The sequence below is a fragment of the Benincasa hispida genome, chromosome 12, assembly GCF_027475165.1.
Source record: "Benincasa hispida cultivar pf3 chromosome 12, pf3_genome.v1.1, whole genome shotgun sequence".
Classification (NCBI taxonomy): Eukaryota; Viridiplantae; Streptophyta; class Magnoliopsida; order Cucurbitales; family Cucurbitaceae; genus Benincasa; species Benincasa hispida.
Genome location: NC_143489.1, coordinates 13367610 through 13387057, shown reverse-complemented (window position 1 = coordinate 13387057; position 19448 = coordinate 13367610). Strand labels below are relative to the sequence as shown.

The following is a 19448-nucleotide window of genomic DNA, read 5'->3' as shown; positions in this document are numbered from 1 at the left end:
ATTTTGATTCTGATTATGCTGGAGATGTTGATAGTAAGAGGTCTATGACTGGCTATGTGTTCACTCTTAGTGGTTTTGTAGTTAGTTGGAAGGCAACCTTACAGCCTATAGTTACTTTGTCTACTACTGAAGCAGGGTACATGGCCTTGATAGAAGCTGCTAAATAGGGAATATGACTGAGAGGGTTAGTTGGTGATCTTGGTTTGCATCATGACCAAGCTATTGTATATTGTGATAGTTTGAGTGCAATATGCCTAGCCAAGGATCAAGTTCATCATGAGAGAACTAAGCACATAGATGTAAGATTCACTTCTTAAGAGGTGAGCAGAGAGTTAAAGTGATGAAAATTGGTACTGTGATAACCCTGCTGATATGTTCACCAAACCGGTTTCACAAGGCAAGTTCCAACATTGTTTGGACTTGCTGAATGTTTTGAATTGTTAATGGTCTCCTTTGCGGGACACTTTGAGGCATGAGGGAGAAGTTGATAACGGGCAGACATGAATGTTATCATAGTGTTAAGTTCTTAAATAATGTTGGCTTGCATTGATAAAATATGTTAAATTACGTCCAAAAAGCATTAAGTTTATTATATTGTGGCCGCATGCGTTCATCGCAAAGGCACAGTTGATTTTTGTGTTTTTATGCAGAATATGCATTGACACAAGGCGTAAATTGCGATCATTGGAAATCATTGGTCGAGTGCAGCATTACTGCAAGGCTTTGCGGTGATCATGTTCGCAAATATTCGCCCGATAAGGATTGCCACAACTTAGTCAGCGCAATATGGTGGGCACATCAAGGTGAAAGGCTAATTAATTGTGATGGGACAAAAAGCTGATGACAGTCGAATCCTAATTAAGTTGACAACCGATTAATGATAACAAGTACATTCAGCATTTTGGTGACAAAAATTCGGCGCATCAGTCAGGAGAATTAAGGCCGTCCCATCCATACAATCATGAGAGAGAAGCCGCCGTTCACTCTGGATGTTCTATAAATACCAAGGGCAACCTTCAGAAAAGCAGTTCAACAGTTCGAAATTTCATACTTCGGTTCGCACGTCTTTATTCATAGTTTGTCTTTCATTTTAAGGCAGACGTGAGAGAGGAAGGTGGTGCTGATAGATCGTTCTGGTAAGCTTGGGAGAGTGCCGGAAGCTTCAAGGATAGAGAGAGGGCAGACGTCTGCAAAAGCAGGAACATCTTTGGAACCGAATAGAGATCTATAGTGTAAAAGCTCGGTCAACAAGGAATTGATACTAGGCTCTCTACCTTTAACTTCCATTGTTATTTTGTACTCCACTCATTTTATCGAAATGAAATTTCCTTCTCTATATCTGTTCACTCTCTATTATTTACACATGAATAGCTAAATTAGTTGAATGAGTTGAGAAGTATTTAGCTAGCACAACTAGGAAATTTTCACTCTATGTGATTATGTGTATTGTGTATGCTTCCTTCGTCCATTAGAGATAATCGGGAGGGTAGTCTAAGGATAAGATCTAGGCTTGGGAAGGTCAGGTTAGAATCTAGGCTCGGGAGAGTCAGATTTACTATCAATGCATCGCATGCATCCTAGAGATAGGATATGATTGTATGCGGTTACCTTGCCTTTATGCATTTTGCATCATCACATAGGACAAGAGTAGAGACTTAGGGATAAGCTCTATGGACACTTTTTCATTCAACACATGTGTCCTAGACTTAGGAGCATCGCAATTGCATTGGAAAATGACTTGTTGTGCATGGTTGTAGCATGATCGCATAGTTTGACGCATTCCCAAGTAATGCTAGCTAAAGATCTTCTCAACCCGTTCACTCGCATACTCAGTTATCTATCACACAACTGACTTTTCTCAAATCTGCCGCATTTGTTTATTTTTCATTAACGCAATCAACAACAAACCCACTTGAGTTACCGGTTACTGTAAAGTTTTCATAAAATATTACAAACGCAACCTGTTTTCACAAGTCCCTGAGTTCTACCCTGGACTTACCAAGAAACTCAGTGGAATTTAACTTGGATTCCGCCAAGGAAACTTGAGTGCACAACACAATTTCACCATTGCATATCATCCATAATTTTACTTCATAAAAATCAAGCATCAGAAGTCTAGGTACGTTTGGCGATATTGATTTATGTTGCATTTGGTACATCTGTTATCTAGGAGAGAATTCAAGTCAAGGTGGAGATTTATTGAAATATCTTGAATCTGTTTGTTGGTGCTTCAAACAACCAAGTACGGAGGTTTCATATTCAGCATTTTATATATTTGTAGTTATTTACATTTTTGACCCTAGGGTTTAGAGTAGTGCGCTATATAAACTCTTTAACCCTAGAGGCGTCGTTTTGATGTAATTTCTGAAAACATTCTCTCAAATAATATTGTTCTCCCTCTGCCCATAAATGTAGCTAACACACTGTTAGTGAACCACGTATATCTCTGTGTCAATCTTCTCTATCTCTACGTTTCTTTTTGTGTTCTTTAATTGTCGATTTCGCAACAGGTAGAAACCCCACATGCCGCCACATTCCGATCGGATGTGGCGAGGTGCATGTGCGTGATTATTTTTTTGAAAAAAATTATTATTATTAATTTTATTTTATTATTTTTTCAACACTCCACATGTTGCGATGAGTGCAGTCAAGTCTTTAGCATGCACATTCAGTAGCTCCATGCAATTTGCGGATCTGCACATTTTATGGTCGAGCATTGTTTGCGTCTTTTCCTGTTGGCTCTTTACACCTATGAAAGGCGCAAACCTTCAGCCATCTCAATCATCTCATTCATTCACTCATCTCAGAATACTCTCTATTCTCTCAACCCTCTTTTCCAGTTTTACATTTTTTCGATCATTTTTCAAGAAAAATAGTCTGAATGGTGTGAGTTTTCGATCGGTTATGGTGCATTTTCGATCGAGAACTTTTTGGGGTTGTTTTATCTTGGGGACGACGTGGCAATACTGTTGACCTGCTTGCACACCTGGGCAGAGCCCTGAAACGTCTTAAAAAGAGCGAGATCCGTGACTCAGCCCGTAACGAGTTTTTATTTTGAAGGTTCAACATTTTTTATGATCATCGGTTCCTGACTGTTCGCTGCTGTCTAGTTTCACCATTGGAGGGTGGTCGGTTCCAACATTTTTAAGAAAAGTTGTCTGCCAATTTTGTAATGGCCCTTACAATTAACAACGACATTATGACATCTGACCTCAACCGTCCATTCCAATTCAAAGGAGCGAACTTCAAATGGTGGAAGCAAAATATGCTATTTTTCCTTACTGTCAAGAAAGTCGTTGAGGCTTATACCACGGATAAGCCAACCGTTTCGATAGAAGATCCAACTGAAGAACAAATAGAAAAAGCTGCTGGTTGGGAAGAGAAAAAAAATTTATATTAAATTGTTTGACTGATGATCTTTATGACTACTACAATATGATGAAGACAACAAAGGAAGTCTGGGATGCCTTGCAAAAGAAATATGGCATCGAGGAGGCTGGGTCGAAAAAATATGTTGTCGGTTGTTACCTCAAGCTCCCGATGATAGATGACAAATCTGTGGAGGCCCAGTCATATGAACTACATAAGATAGCCCATGAAATAATAATTGAAGGTATTCCTCTAGATGAACAATTCCTCTAGACGAAGATAGCACAGTCAAATAATAATTTCCCCCTTTGTGGAAAGATTTTAAGAAGACCTTGAGTCATAAAACCATGGACTTTTCCATGGAGAGTCTTATTACCCGGCTAAGGATTGAGGAGACAGCCTGGAAGCAAGACAAGAGGGAGGAGGTGAACATCGTACTTGGGAGATCCGCCTCTACCATGATAAAGTTTGACCAAAAGTCCAAGGGGATAAAAAGGAAAGGTTAGAACTATGGTTTGAGCGAACCAATAAAAAAAGCAAAAACCCCCCATCGGGAGAAACAGTACAGTTCCTTTGCTTTAACTGTAATAAATATGGACATATTCTTATCCTTAGTCAGTCGAACCTGATAGAGGAACCGTTAGTTGCCATGATCACATAAGTAAATGTGATTGGTGGTTCTGAGGGGTGGTGGATAGACATTGGCACCACGCGCCATATCTGTCACGACCTTAGTCTATTTAAAATTTATACTGAAACTAAGGATAAGAATATTCTGTTGGGAGATCACCACTCTACGAAAGTTACTGGAACCAATGAGGTGGAACTAAAGTTTACCTCCAGGAAGACCCTCACGTTGAAGGATGTTCTGCATACTCTAGAGATAAAAAAGAACTTGGTCTCAAGCTATCTCCTCAACAAGGTTGGATTTACTCATACCATAGAGGCATATTTATATACCCATACCAAAAACAATGTATTCTTAGGGAAGGGGTATGCAATTGAGGAAATGTTCATATTAAATTTAGACATTAATAAAATAAAATCTTCTGTGTATATATTGTGTTCTATGAATGTTTGGCATACTAGACTTTGTCATATTAATAAGAAATTAATTAGTAACATGATTAGGATAGAAGTGACACCTAAGTTATCAATGAATGAATTTGATAAATGCGAGTATTGTAATCTGGCTAAAATTACTAAAACTCCACATAAATCTGTACTTAGGATTTCTGAGCCTTTAGATTTAATTCATTCTATTTTATATGAATTTGATAACATCTTTGCACCATCATGTGTTTGTATGTAGATGATTTATTAATTTTTTGGTCGAACTTGCACGTCATAAATGATGTCAACTCTACAATGAGTGCAAAATTCGACATGAAAGACTTGGGAGAAGCAAGTGTAATCTTATGCATAAAAGTGACAAGGTCTAGAAAAAATAATTTCATTCGATCAATCTCACTATGTAGAAAAGATTCTAAAGAAATAAAATTACTTGGAATGTAAACCAACACGTACTCTTTATGACCCTAATGTTAAGTTGTTCAAGAATACTGATGACAGTGTTAATCAATCTGAGTATATGAGCATCATAGTAGTCTTTGATACGTTGTTGACTGCACTAGGCCTGATATAGCTTATGCTGTAAGATTACTTTATAGGTTTACAAACAGACCTAGTATAGAGCATTATAATACTATAGAAAGGGTTATGAGGTACTTGAAAAAAATCGGAACCTAGGATTACATTATCAGAAGTTTCCCGCTGTCCTGAAAGGATTCAGCGATGCTGACTGGAACTCCCTCTTGGATGATTCAAAAGCTACGAGTGGCTATATTTTCAATATAGCATACAAAACTGTCTCTTGAAAATCCAAGAAACAGACTATTTTAGCCCAATCTATGATGGAGTCAGAAATGATAGCACTAGCAACAGTTAGTGAAGAAATAGGCTAGCTTAGAAGTCTACTATAAGAGATTCCTCTATGAGAAAAGCTGGTACCAGCCATATTGATCTATAGCAATAGTAATGTAGCTATCGCAAAAGTTTAGAACTGTTATCTCAAAGAAAACATATGAAAAATACATCGTAAGTATAATACTAATAGAAAGTTTCTCACTATTAGTGCCATTAGAGTTGATCATATACAGACTGATGAAAATTTGACAGATCCTTTGACGAATGGACTGCCCAGAGAAAAGGTTTTCAAAGCCTTAGAAAGGATGGGACTCATGTCTATAGAAAAATAAATCAATATGAGGAAAACCCAACTTGTAAACTGAAGATTCCAAAAACAGGTTAAACGAGTAATAACTAATCACATATGATATATAATGAATCATACTAAAACGAATACAGAGTTCCCTTTCTATAACTTAGAGTCTGAGCATGATATCCTGAAGCGTAAGAGAGGTTGAACTCAATTTTTAATGAGATCTATCCTTTATGTCAAGTGCAGTACCTAGCTATAGGAGTACTCTTGATAGACTTACCTGAGGCGAGCGTGTGTGTGATTATTTTTTGAAAAAAAAAGTTGTTATAATTAATTTTATTTATTTTATTTTATTATTACTTTTTCAACACTCTGCGTGTCGTGATTAGCGCAGTCTAGTCTTTAGCACACACGTTCAGTGGCTCCACGCAATTTGCGGTTCTACACGTTCTGTGGCCGAGCGTTGTTTGCATCTTTTCCTGTTGGCTCTCTGCACCTATAAAAGGTGCAAGCCTTTAGCCATCTCAATCAGAATACTCTTTATTCTCTCAACCCTCTTTTCTTTTCCAATTTTACATTTTCCAATCATTTTTTGAGCAAATCAGTCTAACGGTGTGAGTTTTCAGTCAATGATAGTGCATTTCCGATCGAGACCTTTTTTAGGCTATTTTATCCTAGAGACAATGTGGCAATACCGTTGGCCTGCTTGCACACATGGGCAGAGCCACAAAACGTCTTAAATAGAGCGAGATCTGTGACTCAGCCGTAACGAGTTTTTGTTTTGCAGATTCCACATTTTTTATGACCGCTGGTTCCTGATTGTTCGCTGCTATCGAGTTTCACCATCAGAGGGTAGCTAGTTCCAACTGTGATTAAAATTTGTTGGAACAACTACCCTTCAATGGACAAGATTTGATAACTGCAAACAATATAAAATAGTAGTCGTTAAGAAAATAGAACTTGCAAAACAAAAACTTGATACCAGCTGAGTCATATATCTCACTCTCTTTAACATGTTTTCGACTCTGTCCAAGTGTGCAAGCAGCTCTTCGAAATTGCCACGTTGTCCCCAAGATAAAACAACCCATAATATATAAAATTGTCTCGATAGGAGATACACTACACCCGACCAAAAAAACACACACGCATTAGAATTGAGATGCTCGGAAAATAGAAAAGAAAAGAAGTTCGAGAGAGAAAGAACTGTAAAGGATGAAATTGAGATGATCAAACTGTTGAAAGACTTGTGCCTTTTATAGGCCTTGTGAGCCAATTGCCACATGCTCATCTCGTCTCGTTCGTTTGTCCGACCAGACGAACAACGACGACACACAAGTAGAATTTCCACTGTATCCATATTATCGTATCTCCTCACTCCCTCTAAAACATGGGAACCCTTTGGGGCCCAAATCCACAACTCAAGGTGGGAGTATAAAAGTGAGGTCTCACTCCCTAATCTTACCATTGTGGGATTCTCAAAATATCTTTTTTCTTTTTAAACTTAAATTTTCACTAACAATCCCCCACTTGAAAATTTAAAAATATAAGAAAAGTATTTTTCGTCGAGCAATATCAGTCTATACAACATTGTGCATAAACGAAGGTGTCTTACAACTTGAACCTTTACGTAGTGTAGATGATTCAGAATATACTAGAGTAACTCATGGTTTTGAACTCTCTCTCAAACAACATCCCACACACAGGATCATTGGGGTGTAGTTCGAAAGTCCATGCTTTAAGGCCTAGCACGTGTATCCCGATTTAGTGAACGCTCTAAAGAGTTTGCCTAAAACTCCATAGGAAGCGACCCCCACTTCCACATTCACATAAGTAAGTCTATCAAGAGTACTCTTGTAGCTAGGTACCTCACTTGATATCAAGTATAGATCTCATTAAGAACTAAGTTAAATCTCTTTACGCTTCAAGATATCATGCTTAAACTCTAAGTCATAAGAAGGGAACTCTGTGTTCATTTTAGCATTATTCACTACATATCACTTGTGATCAGTTATTACTCGTTGAACCTGTTTTTTGATATCTCCAATCTACAGGTTGGGTTTTCCTCACAGTAATTCATCTCTCTATAGGCATAAGTCATATCCTTTTTGATGTTTTGAAAACCTTCTCTTTGGCCAATCCTTTCATCAAAGGATCTGCCAAATTTTCATCAATTCGTATATGATCCACTCTAACTGCACCAGTAGTGAGGAACTCTTTCATGGTACTATGCTTACAACGTATTTGTCGTCTCTTTTTGTTGTAGTAATGGTTCTAAACTTTTGCTATTGCTACAGTAGTATTGCAATGGATTAATATGGCTAGTACAGTCTTTTCCCATAGGGGAATCTTTGATAGCAGACTTCCAAGCCAACCTGCTTTTTCACTAGCTATTGCTAGTGCTATCATTTCTAACTCCATCGTTGATTGGGCCAAGATAGTCTGTTTCTTGGACTTCCAAGAGATAGCTCTGTCTTCTATAAACATAGCCACTTTTAGCCTTTGAATCATCTAAGAGGGAGTTCCAGCCAGCATTGCCGAACCCTTCTAAGACAACGGGAAGCTTCTGATAATGTAATCCTAGGTTTTGGGTTTTCTTTAAGTACCTCATAACCCTTTCTATAGCATTTCAATGCTCTATACTAGGTCTTCTTGTGAACCTACAAAGTAATCCTACAGCGTACGCTATATCAGGCCTAGTGCAGTCAGCAGCTTAACAAATACTGCCTATGATGCTCACATAGACTACCTATGATGCTCACATACTCAGTTTGAACTGTTACCAGTGTTCTTGAACAACTTAACACTAGAGTCATAAGGAGTACATGCTGGTTTACATTCAAAGTAATTATATTTCTTTAGAATGTTTTCTACATAGTGAGATTGATCTAAAGAAATTTGCTTTTAAGACCTAGTCACTTTTATGCCTAAGAATACACTCGCTTCTCCTAAGTCTTTCATATCGAAGTTTGCACTCAAGATATATTTAACATCATTTATGATGTGCAAGTTCGACTTAAAGATTAACAAATCATCTACATACAGATACATGATAGTGCAACGATTATTTTCAAGTTTGTAGTATAAATTTGTCACTTTCATTGCCCTTGAAACCTTTAAATAAGATTAAGTCATCAAAATTTTCATGTCATTCCTTAGGAGCTTGTTTCAGATCATATAGAAATTTATCTAGCTTACAAACCTTATTCTCTTGACCATTGACTATAAAACCCTCAGGTTGTTTCATATAAATATCATCTTCAAGTTCATCGTTTAAAAAGGAGGTCTTTACATCCATATGATGTACTATGGGGTTATAAAAGGAAACGAGAGAAAACAAAACACGGATTGAGGTAATTCTAGTGACTGAGGAGAAGGTGTCAAAGATGAAGGAACTCCTATCAAAGAGTACTATGAGCGGAAGCAAGATCGTTCGAAATTTATTGTGACAGAAAAACTAGCATTCACAAACATACGTAGAAGTTATGCATTTCAGGATAAATTATGGCATGCTTTCAACAAATAAATACAAAGGAACAAGAGACTCACCTGTGAAGAACTTTTCTTCTCTTTATCTCTCACTCTTATCAAGAACAACACCTCTTGCTGTCGCTGCAATGCCAAGCCAATCGTCTACCAAAACTCGTTGTCGCTCAACACTGAACGGTCTTTTACACGAACAAGCAGCAAATTGGACACCACCACTCAGTGACCTTGGTATTCTTGGAGTGGGAATCTAGGAGGTGTGGGCTCTGTTAGATTTGGTAGGGGGAAGGAGGAAACACGATCGTATTCAACGACTAAGCAAGTGGGAGAGATTAGAGTTTGTCATATAGACTGGTGCTTGACCGTTTAGTAAAAGGTACATGATCGTTAAGGTAATCGGGTATGATCGTTTAGGTAATCTCGCTCTCGCGCACGATCGCTTAGTAAAAGCTACATGATCGTTTAGTAAACTGCACGTGTACACCATCATTTAGGAAAAACATTTGAGTTGTCGTGTAGGCTCTGGTTAGCTAAATGATAAGCCATATACAATTAGTGAAGCGATTATCCGATGCTTTTACAAAATGAAAACTATTTTCATTTTATCCTTCAGTTATAAAAACTTAATGCAACCTCCCACTTTCACGTCGATTATGGAGAAAATCATCAACAATTATCTCATAATTGTTTTAATTATAAATAAATATAATAACTAACTTATCATATTATATTTATAAACTATAGTTTTAATATCACATCATATGCAACAAACCATAGTCCTTTTCTCCTCCACTAGATATAAATCATATTTATATCCTTTTCCTCCAATTAATATATCTCATACATCATGTCAATTATATCATATATAACTGAACCAGTTTAATCATATCATATATAATCAAGCTCCCTCTTATCAATTTGAACACTTCAAACTGACCCAAAAACTGATTCTCAACTTGAATCCATTGAGTTACCAAGGGGACCTTATGGACCTATAACTTGAAGCTCCAACAATACGTGAATAACTGACTAAACTCTTTAGCCACGAGATCCACCATCTATTAACTGTCGGACACTCCAATAAAGACGGACAGTTGCACTCTTTTCACCACAGATATATTTCTGTGTCCATCAGATATAACCAATCAACAGTACGATAACCCTTCACAGATGCTCGTAAGTACAACTGGACCAATTTATCATTTTACCCCTGTAGTTACATCTAAATCCTTAAGTATCATTGATTCCTCTAATGAACAATATCTCATAGTCTTACTATGAGTGGATACCCTTCGGGCCATGAGAAGGTATGGTACCACATCGTTCAAGCCCTGGAATCAATCCTTAAAGGAGCAATCTATCTACTTACCTGTGCCTTGGGGAAGGAGTGAATTCCATCTTGTGTTGCTGAGTTCCCAGCTCCTCAATCAGACGAATCCCCAAGGTGGTAGGTTTGAGTTGAAAATCTGGCCACTTGTACCCATGAAAATCAAAGGACCGCTCTCAAAGGCAAGAGTTCCCAATTCACTCAGGATTAAGGTCATGTTACCTATGGTCATTCTAGTAAAGTGAAGTCTCTATCATGAACGACATTATAGCGAGACTATAACACTTTATGGTCCGGTCTTATAAAAACTCCTTTGTATAGGACACCCCCGCTCACATGTCTCCACATAAATGATCAGGATCAAACCATCTGTAGTATATCACAACACTTGTGACAATCTATAAAGCATGTCGCGTCCGTAGTGTCACCAGGATAAAGTTTCCCTCATATATCCATATACTATAGACCATTTTGGTTATCACTTAAGGCATGATCCATCTGTATGTCTCCATATACATGCTTAAGTTACAACGATAACCAGGGATCTTAGTTTATTGGTTTGTGATAAAACAAATAAAACATCTTATGTTTCATAGACAACAGTGAAGAAAATATCATATATTATTACATCACAAGCGTTTGTTCAATATAGGTGTTTATAAACTACAGGATCCAACGAGAATTCAAGGCATCATCCCCAACAAAAGAAATCTATCTTTTCTCTTTGTCTAATGTCCTTTTCTACTAACCTGGCTTTAAACTTGTCAACTGTTCCATCAGGTTAAGCTTCTTCCTTAGGATCCATTTGTAACATATTGCTTTGCAACTTGGAGGTAAGTCTACTAAGTGTTAACTTCTGTTTGATTCAAGAGAGTTCACCTCATTATAGCTTCTTTCCATAAGCTCGCATCTATAGAGGACAAGACAGTTTTTAGGTCTTTAGGATCTTCCTCTACATTATAGGTCTTAAATTCATCTCCAAAATCCTTGACGGTTCTAGTTCTTTTGCTTCTTCGAGGTTCTGGGTCAACTTCCTCTATAGAGGTAGGATTTCTAATTAGGGTTAGGCTATTGGATCCTGAGCCCTCACTATTTCACGATTTATAGGGAAATCTATCATCAAAGAAATCAACATCATTTGATTCAACGATCATTTGATTTACTGGGTCATATAACCTATAGGCTTTAGTATTTATGACTTAACCTATAAAGACACACTCATAGGCTCTACTAGCAAGCTTTCTTCTTTTAGGGTCTGGAATTCTTACAAAAGCTAGACACTCCAAGTTTTAAGGTATGGAAAGTTTGGTTTCTTATTCTTGAGGACTTCGTAAGGTGAAGTTGTATTTTTAGACTTTGGTATTCTATTTAGGACATAACACACGATAAGGATAACTTCACTCCACCAATAAGAAGCAGCTTCTGAACTGAGTAAAATAGAAACTACTAGCTCAACTAAAATTCTATTTTTCCTTTCGACTTTACCATTCATTTCAGGAGAGTAAGGTGCAGTCTTTTCGTGTATTATTCCACCTGAGTTAAAGAACTCATTAAAGCTATCTGAGTCATACTCAGTTCCTCTTTCACTACGAAGTCTTTTAATCTTTTCTGTTAAACTGATTTTCTACTTCAGTTATAAACATTTTGAAAGCATCAAATGCATCCCTTTTGTTTTTCAGCAAGTATACAAAAGTGAAATTAGAGCAATTATCAATAAAAGTAATAAAATATATTTTACTGTTCCTAGTCAAGATGCCATCAAATTCACATAAGTCAGAATGGATTAAATCTAGAGACTCAGATTCCCTAAATATAGATTTATGCAGAGTCTTATTTATTTTAGCCTAACTACAATACTTGCATTTATCAAAATCATTCATGGATAGCTTAGGTATCATTTCTAGCCTAATCCTGTTACTAATTAATCTCCTATTAACATGACAAAGCCTAGCATGTCAAATATTCAAAGAACACAACATATAAACAGAAGATTTCATTTTATTTATGTCTAGGTTTAATATGAACATGCCCTTAGTTGCATAACCCTTCCCTACAAATACATTATTCTTAGTAAGGGTATATAAATCTGCCTATATAGTTTGAGTAAACCCAACCTTATTGAGAAGATAGCCCGAGACCAAGTTTTTTCTTATTATGGAGTGTGCAAGATACCCTTCAAGGTGATAATCTTCTCGGATGTGAACTTCAGTTCCATCTCGCCAGTTCCAACAACTTTCGTTGAGTGGGATCCCCCAACAGTATGTTCTTATCCTTAGTTTCAGTGTAAGTTTTAAACAGACTAATGTCATGACAGATGTGGCGCATAGCGCCAATGTTTATCCACCATCCCTTAGAACCACTGATCACATTTACTTTTGTGATCATGGCAACTAATGATTCTTCTGTTAGGTTCGTCTGACCAGCAGGATGATGTTTGTTCCCACAGTTCCTAGCCATATGTCCAGGTTTATTACAGTCAAAGCAAAGGAATTGTACCCTTTCTTCTGAGAGGATTTCCGTTTCTTTTTATTGTTCTGATTACTAGAACCACGTTATAACTATTCCTCTTGGTTTCCTTGGATTATTTGTTAGGCTTTATCACAACAGAGGCAGATTTCCAAGGAATGATATTGACCTCCTCCCTTTGGTTTTGCTTCCGGGCTTCTTCCTCAATCCTAGGCGGGTGATTACTCTCAAAGGAAAATTCTTTGGTCTTGTACCTCAAGGTGTTCTTAAAATCCTTCCACAAGGGAGGCATTTTGTCAATAATATAACAATTTGGAATTGCTTGTTTAGGAGCATACCTTCACTTATTATTTTATGGGCTATCTTCTGCATCTCGAGGGACTGGGCCTCCACAGATTTGTCATCCGCCATTTGGAACTTAAGGTAATGGTTGATGGCATCTTTTCATACCTGACTTCCTTGGTATTGTACTTCTTCTACAAGGCGTCCCAAACTTTCTTTGTTGTCTTCATTGAGCTGTAGAATCTTACAGATCATCAGTCAAACCGTTTAATATGAATTTTTTACACAAAAAATCTTTTTCTTCCCAATCAACAACTTCTTTGATTTGTTGTTCAGTAGGATCTTCTTTTTGGGATAGTTGGCTTCTCCGTAGTGAAAACGTTGACAACCTTCTTGTCTGTGAGAAAAACAATATCTTCTGCTTCCACCATTTGAAGTTCACTCCTTCGAATCGAAATGGACGGTTGAGGTCGAATGCCATAATGTCGTGCTGATTTGAAAGGGCCATCGCAACAGTGGCAGAGGAAATCGTCTTAAAATTTTTGGATCTGCTACCCTCTGATGGACAAGATTTGACAATAACGAACCGTTTCAAATAGCAGTCGTCAAGAAAATGAAACCTGCAAAACAGAATCTTGTTACAAGCTGAGTCGCAGATCTTGCTCTCTTTAAGACGTTTTGCAGCTCTGCCCAAGTGTGCAAGCATTTCTATGGAAATTGTCATGTCGTCCCTAGGATAAAACAACCCTAATATATAAAATTGTCTTGATCGAAGATACACTATACCCGATAAAAAATCTCATACTTGTCAAAACTGAGATGCTCAGAAAATGGAAAAGAAAACGAGTTCGAGAGAGAAAGCATTGTGAAAGATGAAAATGAGATGATCAAACTATTGAAAGGCTTGCACCTTTTATAGGCCTCAAGAGCCAACTGTTCCGTATGCGAAATAATAATAAAAATAATAATAATAATTTTTTTAAAAATAATTACATACACCTTTGTGGGATGTCCATTGTAACCATATTTTCCTATCTCCTCACTCCCACTAAAACATGGGTACCCCTTGGGTCCCAAATCTATAACTTAAGGTGGGAGTATAAAAGTGATGTCTCACTCCCAATCTTAGCAACTTGGGATTCTCAAAATATCTTTTTTCTTTTAAAACTTAAATATTTACTAACGAAGGTGTGTTCGAATCGGCGGGAACTCCAATCAATATAGGCAAATTGGGTTTCTTCGCCGCTCTGAAAACAGTTATGGTAATGATGTGGGGTAGCTGAGGGTGGGGAATCGGAATGGATGAGGTTGATTTGGAAGCAAAGTTCCGGCGTTGAGTCGGTTTGATTTGTAGGGGATTGCGAGGAAGATGAAGAAGGTGATGAATGTTTTTTATGAGATTTTGAATTCTGCCATTGAAGAACCGAGGAAGAGGGGAGGAAATGGGGAGGAAAGAAGAGGGTTTTTACAGTTTCTGTTGGAGATTAAGGATAGCGCGGATAGTTGAGAGTCCATTACAGAGAACAACCTCAAGGCCTTTCTAATGGTATGCTTTCTTTAATTAATTAATTATCATGGAAATTCTTCACTTAGAAAATGTTTTTTTTTCCTGAGGATTAGTAAATGCTTTTTAAATGGCAAGAATTCGGATCTAAAGGATTAGTTAACAATAAATGGCATTGACTCTAAATAAGAAAACTAAGGAAATTAAAAACAAACAAAGAAGTAGACTTTTGGTAACTATTTGTTTTTGTTTTAAAAAATAAATTATTTTTATTTTTTTACGACTTGTTACCACTATTTTCATTTGTTTCAAATTAAACATTTGAATTCAAGTAAATTTTAAAAACAACAACAACAGTGATAACAACAACAAAACAAAATAAAATTTTAAAATCTAATTTTTTGAATTTTAAAAAATTAGCTTAATTTTTAAAAATGCTCCTAAAATATAGATAACAAAATAAAGAAACCCTGGATAGAAGATGTATTTATTATAAACTTAATTTTCAAAAGCAAAAAAATTGAAAATTAGTACTCTGTTGGATAACTATTTGATTTTTATATTTAAAAATTAAGCTAAAAAATATTAGTTTAACTTGTATTAATGTTTTAAAAAAACTATTGCAAGTTTTGACTAACTAAAACTACAATTTTTTCCCTAAAACTACAAACTAAAACTACAATTTTTTCCGTAAAAAACTACAATTTTTTCCCTAAAACTACAACATACAATTATGATTGCTAGTATTCAAGTTATAATTGACGACTAATAATTTTTTTTTAGTTTAACTATATTTGGATGGGAGTTGAAGAGTTTATAATTTTGACTTTTGGTCACATATGCATACAATTAGGGGAAATAATTTTGCATTAATAATACAAAAATTAAATAATCATTATATAGTACTACAAGAATTTTAGGCTTTTATGTCAGTTGAAAAAAGTGAAATCGGATGTATAATATCGGTTTTTTTTTAAAAGCAGATCTTTAACATCGGTTTAAAACGGACATTGTAGGGATACCTTTAATTTCGGTTTTAAACCGACATTAAAGACCCGCTTCACTTTTTCCTCTAACTTTCTATTTATCCCCCATTTTTTTTCATTTCCCTCTTCACTCTCCCTCTCTTTTCTTTTTCCTTCATTCTCAAACTTCCTTCTTCAGACCCTATTCTTTCTCACTCCTCTCTTCCAAAGTGGATTTGCTGGTTGTTCAGTCGGATCTGCTGCATATTTCGTCATCATTCGCGTGTCTCCAAATCTGTCATTCGCCGGATCTACTGTTCGTTTTGTTCGCGTGTCTCTAGATCTGTCGCCGTCATTCGCATGTCTCCAGATCTTCCGCTGTCGTTTGTATGTCTCCAGATCTACCGCCATCGTTCGCCAGATCTGCCACCGTCGTCGTTCGTCGTTCATTCCGCCACCGGATCAGGTGCATTCACCTAGCCATCAGCATCTTTTTGTTTGCGTTTCTGTCTAGGTTTCCGTTGCCATCTTTGTTAGTCATTTGCAGGTCCCTGTCCACCGCACTGCTGTCACCATTATGTTTAATATGCTCTTTTCCCCTTCTTTTTCCATCGCTGTCACCATCAATATGCTCTTCTTCTCTTTCCTCTCTTAAACTCATAACAATTTTTGTTCTTATGTTTACGCCTCTCAACTGCTTGTGTAAATGTCTCAATGAAAGCCAGTTGCGGTTTCACTCCAATATATCTCTCTACTCCTAAATTTGGGCCTTTTTGTGTCTATGGCCTTTGAAATTCGATTTGATTAATAATTTTGTTGTATATCATTTGTTGAATTACTTGAAGTTCTAGTGCAAAACTACTTGCTATCTTTTGTGATAACATCCTTAAGAAAGGTAGGAGTGAGAAGCTGAGCGACAAAGCAATTGAGGAAACCCTTGAGAAGGTAATTTTTCTATTTATTATTCTTTTGAAGTTCATTTAACCGAAATGCTATAAATGTTACCTTCTAACACGTTTAGCAGATGCAGGATCCATTTGCTCATTCATATAATTTTCTCCTTCAACATCATCATCTTCATCAGTCTGCTCTCTTGATGATGATATATTTGCTTAGCTGACCAAAATTCCAGCCTCTTTTGTCAAACAAGGTGAGAAAGAAATTCCTAAAGGTTCATTCTAAACTCCTGACAATAATTCATTCTAAACTCCTGAACTGAAAATAAATAGAACATTTTCAGGCAACTATTATTTGAGATTATTGTTCTTAAAATTGTTGGACTAACCTTTGATGTTAAATTTCGAGGTAATAACTTAGTGAAGATGTTCAAAAAGTAGATTTTAGTGTTTTTAAACTAGATATCATTCTTATACTGTTATATTCAACTTCTAATATGTTTGGAATTCTTCCTCTCATGTTCTCATCATTTTAAAAGTATTTATTTGTATTCCTATCATGGTGTTTCTAATAATATTGCCTGTGTATTTATATGAGTGATTTTGGAATTTGAACCTAACTAACAAAACTATGCTTAGTTCGGAGGTATTAAGTCAAAGCAAGTATAGTTCAACTAACATACAAGTCTTTTAAAAACTACGAGAATTGTGGTTCAAATTCTCTATCCCTAATTGTACTAACAAGAAAATAAAAGGATGGAAGGTAATTAAGAACTCAAACATAAAAATATTTAAGGAAAAAGGAAAAGAAAAAAAAACTCAATTAATTGGTCTTTATTCTTTATCACGATGATTAATTAAATTTCTTTTTTCAGGAAAAAAAAGAGATTATCATTGATATTCTGATATAAAGTTTTATTTTTCAAAACTAATATTAACTCTTTTTTTTTAAAAAAAAAATTTAATATATAAACTAAAAGGTTAAGCAAATAATGTTGAGTTTTTTTGTTTTTCCTTTTCTTAGAATAAATGTTATATTAAATATTATGTTCATGTTTCCAAACTATTTTAATTTTAAACGTAAACATGTCAATATAAGTATAATTTAGCGGTTAAGGATTTTTCTTCTCTTCTAACGAATCATAGATTAAAATATGTCCATATTTATGTGGTAGTATTCTTGTAGAAAGAAAGGGTAAGGTAAGGTGGGTAACAAACTAATGTGAGCATAGTTCAACTAACATGAATTTGTACTAAAATATAGTGTTGGACTAGCGTGGTTGGCTAGAGAAAATAGTACTCGTTTGTAGTATCAATTGTGTCTCCACCGAAGCGCCACAACCATGCTTGCAATAAAGAGGTGAGTAAACATATTGCAATGAATTATTTCTCTTAAGGCCATTGGCCTCTTTGTAGTTTAGATTGGATTAGAATGTAAACATATTGGATTAGAATGTAACACCTGTTTATGACTCATGCATACTATTTATTTGTAATTTAGATTTGATTCAAGGTGCTTGAGTTTGTGGGTTGCACTATGGTAGTTTGTGGGTTATTTATGCACTATGGTAGTTTTTGTGACAACTTTTGAGATTTGAAGTACATTATGAGCTAAATTTGCTTATTGATGTATCTGTTCTTGAATATTCATTTTTTTGGGAATTCTGATAGTTCTGTTGAGAACTAGTAGTTGTAAATATTTTTAGGAGTGTGTTTCTTTGAACAGGTTCAAGGTAAATTTTTTATTTTGTTGTGGTAGCATCGTTATGCTGTCGAAAATTTTCCATCGTCTTCGTATCTCATATCTAGGTAACCAAGCTTCTCTTCTTCAAGATCTTGAAAAAGAAGATTCTCTCATTTATTCAACTATTGAGTTTTCTTGTTTTGCAGGTGCAACAAAGGAGTAAAGATTTGGTATCGTAACCTCTTTATGCTTTTTCTTGGGGAACTCTAGATCCAACACATTCCCTACAAGAATTTTTCCTTGAATGTACCATTTATACACATTCCCAATAAACACGGTTAGTTGAATATGCATTCTGATCACATTTTCACCTTCAATCTTTTGTCTTAAACCTTTTTTGTTTGTGATCCTTTGAATAACAATGCTCAGACAAAGATGCTTATAACTAGACACTGTTGAAGCTGGGGGGTCTATTCAAGAAGAATTATGAAGGGATCCATACTTACCAAGTGGAGAGGGACAATGAACTCATAATGTTTGTAAAACCATAATGTTTGTATTACTTGTAATTTGTGTTTTCAAGGGCTGAATTATTGTACGACCTTTTAAATTATAATTTTATAGCAGAATTTGTGGATTAAATGTAATAGATTTGCAATCCATACATAAATAATATGCCATAGCCACAGTGTTCGATGATGATGTGTCGTGTTATACTTTTTGACCGAAAAAATGGATTCGACAATGGAATTTAAAAGAAGGGACAATAATTGATAAACAGACAGATTCTGGGTTTTAATGTCGACTGCAAATTTCATTAAAGGGCTTTAATGTCGGTTGCAACCAACATTAAAGACGTTGTTACAAAAGTCCTTTAATGTTGGTTTAAAACCGACATTAAAGACAATCAACATGAAGGGCTTTAATAACACTATCTTTAATGTCGGTTTAAAACCGACATTAAAACCCAAAATTCTTATAGTGAGTGTTTAAATTAAATTTTAACGGGTATAAAAAAAAAATAAATATTTACAAGTACTATAAAAAATATCTTTTAAAAAACAAGTATTACAAAAGTCGTAAGAATGGTTTAGTAACTAAAACAATATTATTACTAATAAATTATAATTAATTCGAATGTAAAGTAGATACTTAAATTTATAATTATAGACTAAAAGTACAATATTTTTATCAGGACTAGGATATTAAAACAATTCAAATTTAACATGTTTTTTAAAAAATTTAATTGTA

The 19448-nt window shown here is 35.6% G+C and overlaps 1 long non-coding RNA gene across 6 annotated transcripts; it reads left to right on the top strand.

Moving 5' to 3' along the window:
• Window positions 1-15782: 15782 nt before the first annotated feature.
• Window positions 15783-18897, top strand: LOC120068125 (uncharacterized). Of its 6 annotated transcripts, XR_005479097.2 has the most exons (6): window positions 15783-16562; window positions 16642-16767; window positions 17778-17873; window positions 18240-18322; window positions 18404-18534; window positions 18627-18897. It is a non-coding gene; the product is annotated as an uncharacterized LOC120068125 (long non-coding RNA). The 6 variants fall into 6 exon arrangements; XR_016525431.1 differs by having other exon boundaries at window positions 15783-16083; window positions 16165-16562; window positions 17778-18534; XR_005479099.2 differs by lacking the exon at window positions 17778-17873.
• The last annotated feature ends 551 nt before the right edge of the window (window positions 18898-19448 follow it).